At 42.5% G+C, this 4,793-nt stretch overlaps 1 non-coding gene across 1 annotated transcript; it reads right to left on the minus strand.

The window, feature by feature from the left end:
- Nucleotides 1-1,800: 1,800 nt before the first annotated feature.
- Nucleotides 1,801-1,915, minus strand: LOC121474407. The gene has a single exon (XR_005983396.1). It is a non-coding gene; the product is annotated as a U5 spliceosomal RNA (small nuclear RNA).
- Between the last annotated feature and the right edge of the window lie 2,878 nt (nt 1,916-4,793).

A 4,793-nucleotide genomic window follows, 5' to 3' on the forward strand; every position in this document is an offset into this window, starting at 1 on the left:
TTATTCCTTCCACAAATGATTATTGAAAAGGGGATATTGTAGGGGAGAGTCAAAGAGGCAGGCTAGCATTTAGCATGAGGGAGGTCTGTGATGGGTACTGAAATGGGGATGCCGATATGGGTAAGGGGTGTCCCCACTTTGAAAGACTGCCAAAACCAAGCTGAGATCCCCTAACCATTCATTTCACAAACTCTTGTTGAGTAACTACCATGTTATAGGCATTGGAGATAAAGAACAATTTCTCGGGGATTTCTGGGTGGTTCAGTGGTTTAGCGCCTGCCTTAGGCCCAGGACGTGATCCTGGAGTCCCAGGATCGAGTCCCACATCGGGCTCCCTGCATGGAGCCTGCCTCTCTCTCTGTCTCTCTCTGTCTCTCATGAATAAATAAAATCTTTAAAAAAAAAAATTTCTTTTCTGGAGCTTAAGTTCTCATAAGGAAAGAAAGTAAATATAAGGTAAATAAAATGCATAGCATGTGATAAATGCTATGCTATAACTATGTTATAGTTAGTGATAAAAGCTAATAAAAACAGTGAGGAAGGATGACAGGATCGGATGCAAAAGGGAGGAGGTTGTAATTCTAACAGCTTGGTGAATGAGACGAGGACATCTGAATCAGAAGGGGCAGGACCGAGCAGCATTGACAGAGGGTACTGGACAGTCTCTCCAGAGAGGAACAGCAAGCGGAACAAGGAACCACAATGGGGAGAGGAACCAGGAGGCTTCAGGGAGGCCAGTGGTGCTCAAGGGAAGAGGAACAAGGGGAGAGTAGTTCAAAGTATATTCTAGGCTCTTGCAGAGGGCAGGAAGGAGCCCAGCTCATTCTGGAATTCCCTAATTCACCTCCCTCCCTCCTCTCAGCATTTAGGGAACATCTCCTGTGCCTACATAGCTGCAGATACAGATACTGTACTGGATAAGACTGCGTTGCAATTGTCAGAACCAGAACAAAGGGTCAGGGTTCAACTGGAAGCAAGGCTAGGTTATCCCGCACTTAATAAAGCCAGACCAGGCCTTAGATCCCTGTCTTTAGACGACAACACACAGATCTTTAAACCAGTATGGCTCAAGGCTACTGGTGGTTCTCCAAGGGGGCAGAAGAGAACCATAGAGAAGATACCAGGGTCCCCAGTACACTGAACTTAAATATATATAATTATACCAGGAAAAACTACACATGATTTGAAATTTCAAACAGAATAAAAAGCACCTTAGATTTCTAAGCTGCTGATAATTTTAGACATCACTAGCCCAACCTCTTCATTTTATAGGCAAAACACAAGAGAAGTGACTTCTTTCTTTCTTTGTTTCTCTTTCGTTGTTTCTTTTCTTTCTTTCTTTCTTTCTTTCTTTCTTTCTTTCTTTCTTTCTTTCTTTCTTTTTTTCTTTCTTTCTTTCTTTCTTTCTTTCTTTCTTTCTTTCTTTCTTTCTTTTTTTCTTTCTTTCCTTTCCTTTCCTTTCCTTTCCTTTCCTTTCCTTTCCTTTCCTTTCCTTTCCTTTCCTTTCCTTTCCTTTCCAAGATTTTATTTGTGAGAGTGAGAGCATGAAGAGAGAGAAGCAGACTCCCTGTTGAGCCGGAAGCCTGCAGAGAGCTGGGGCTCCATCCCAGCATCCTGGGATCATGACCTGAGCCCAAGGAAGAGACTTAACCCCCTAACCAACTAAATTACCCAGGTGCTATGAGAAGTGATTTCTTAAAATGACAGAGGGAAGGAGAAACAGTTCTCTGGCCTATCTGGACAGTGTTCACTCACTCTTTTCCTTCTTTTCTTTCTTTCTCTTTTTTTTTTTATTTGTAAACTTTACTGAAACAAGGACCCAAAAAATCTACTTAAGACTCAAAGTTGTTCCTCTCCATGGAAATCTTTAGTAAAAGGCAAAACATTTATATGATCTGAAGAGAAACCAGAGTATCCAGTGCACTCTTTTTTTATTCTCACTGAAAGTTTCAGAATAAGGTTATAGAAAAGCAAAGCTATCATCTATCTATCTATCTATCTATCTATCTATCTATCTATCTATCTATCTATCTAAACAGAGTACCTGGAATCAAATGGCCTGGGATCATGACCTGAGCCAAAGGTAGAGGCTCAATGACTAAGCCACCCAGATGCACCACAAAGGAGTATTTTTTAAGTTGTCTTTTAAAATCACTGTGATCTAAATGCAAAGTGAAACTGTGCTAACTCACAGAGCACAAAGTTTAGGGCCAGAGCTCAGGCCCTGCAGGATCAATTGCTTTGGGGGGAAGATTCCTGGAGAGGAGAACAGTGGCAGATACTTCTGAAAATGCAGAGAAAGTGGGAGAAACACCCAAAACATTAGTCCTTGACGCACTGATGTCTTCCATTTGGCTGGTGACAGCAAGAGTGGAAGCAAAAGCTTTCGACATCAGAATGGAGATGTACCCCAGTTTTCATTCACAAACCTTGAGTTATGTAACATGTAAAGCAAGTAGTTGAACTTCAGTGAAACATTAATGTGAGTTCAGTCAAACTAAACTCTTTTCTAGAGAAAACAAAATGAAACATGGTTAAGAATAAAAGCACACGGAAGCACAAAAACATTCTACCAAACTTTTGAAATAAATCTCCAGAGGAAATGTTATTAAGAACATACGATAATTAAAATTAAAAAACTGATCAATTAAATATATAGGAAAGAATCCATATTCTCAAAATAAGAAAACCAGAACTTATTCACGTTTCAAAGTCCTATCTTGCAGATCTTAAATTTTGGATGCAGCAAATTATACAGTCTCTTGACAAACAATTAAGAATTCAAGTTCATAGCACCAGCTTCCTCTGAAGGAAATTTTCTATTGATTTGTAACTTGGCCTTGAATTTGACCTGTGGCCTTCATGTCATGATAATTTGGGTCACTCTGAATATGCCATCTCTTGAACAAGAGCCTCTGCTAATTTTAAATGAATGCAGCTGCCAATTTGTCATTCTTCTTTTTGCATCACAATATGTGGGAGTAAATTTGCAATTAATAAAACATTTCCAGCAGTCAGACTGAGGAAATGAAGGACATTTATCTAGTTAGTTTCATTTTTGCCTTTTTGGACATAAAAAAGGGAAAACACTGTATGTCTTTGAGGGCCATGAAAGAGGCCAGAATTATTTTCTGGGCTACAACATCTAAAAAAGCCATGCAACTTGAATTAGGTTTAAGTTTAAAAAGGAGAAAAAAGGAAAAAAAATTTAAAAAAGGAAAAGGTAGACACGTTTATAGCAGACTAAAAGTTTTCTTTCTCCCTTTCCTTTCTTCTTCCCTTCTTTCCTCCTTTCCTTCCCTCTCTTCTGTCTCTCTTCTTTCCTCCTTTCTGCATATCTTTCTCTTTTGGGTTCAGTGAAAATGAATACTTCTCAAATTTGATTCATGGGGGAGTGCTTGCATGTGGTATTAAGTAACTGAACCCTTAGGGCCTCTAGTCTAGCCCGCATTAATTAATCTAATATTACTGTCCTAATATAGGGAAACAAGGGTCCTACTAGGGTGTAGACTAGGAAAGTGAGGAGTGTGGAAGCTGGGTCTTAAGAGAAACGTGAAGGAACTTGACAGAAAAACTGGGAGAGCTGGAGGAGGAGTTCGGTCTCAGTTGATGGGTTTCTGAGTTTGCTGTTTTCACTGTGTAGATTGTTCCCTCCCTTACTTTCCACCTGTTGAAATTCTCCTAATTCTCTAAGGCCAGATTGGATAATCGTGTACTGTGAGAAGTTTCTAGGTTCTCTTAACTAGGGACCATCTCCCTACTCTGAACCCCCATAGCACTTGCTGCTACCTCTTATTCTATTTTTTTTAAAGATTTTATTTATTTGTTCATGAGAGACAGAGAGAGGCAGAAACACAGGCAGAGGGACAAGCAGGCTCCCTCCAGGGACCCGGATGGGGGACTCATCCCAAGACCCTGGGATCAGGACCTGAGCTGAAGGCAGGGGCTCAACCACTGAGCCACCCAGGTGCTCCTGCTACCGGTATTTTAATACTAGTGACAGTCCAAGTTATCTAGGTGAGGTTGGTCCGGGCCTTGAATGCTAAACTAAGAAGTTTAAGGAAGCCAGTAAATTCTGGAGGATGGGCACGATTTAGCTATCAAAGGCAGACTAAGAAGGCATTTCTGGTGTAAACAGGAGGTAAGGGGTACATGAGACTACGGTCTCTCTCTCTTTTAAAAGCATATTGCTACGCACCAGCTATGTGCATGGTTACCCCAGCTTAGAAACGGGGAAGCCAGGCTTACTCTCCCACACGGTAACTGCGCCCCTGCGCCCCTGCAACCGTGTCTTGCACGCTCAGGAAGGACCTGCCACCTGCCACGTCTATGGACTTGCCCCCTCAGTTGTGTTTTGAGTCCACGACCTTCCCGGGACAGTTTCTCCTCGCAACTCAAGAGCTGCCTGCATTTTCCCTGCTTATTGTTTCAAATTCGGGATGCAATTTTTTTTTTTTTTTTTTTTACCGCGTGAGCTTAAGGAACCTTAATGAGCTACAGGGTGGCCACGGGTGGAGATTTCAAGAGCTTCTAAAAGGGCATTTTTCGAGCGCTTTAGACTTGAAAGGCGGGTGACAACAGTTGTAAAGAGAACGGTCAGAGCCTGCAGATTTTTCCTTTTAACAGCTCTATTCTCATCCTCGCGCGCCAGGGCCGGGGGGCAACTTTTCTGTTGTTTGTTTATGAAAGAAATCGAGAGAGGGAGCGAGGCTCGCCTCCGGCGCGACCCGAGGGCAGAGCGAGGGGCCGCGCGGCGCGCCCCCGGCCGGCCGGGCCCGGCCAACCCCCTCCGC

This window comes from Vulpes lagopus, chromosome 12 (assembly GCF_018345385.1).
Source record: "Vulpes lagopus strain Blue_001 chromosome 12, ASM1834538v1, whole genome shotgun sequence".
Taxonomy (NCBI): domain Eukaryota; kingdom Metazoa; phylum Chordata; class Mammalia; order Carnivora; family Canidae; genus Vulpes; species Vulpes lagopus.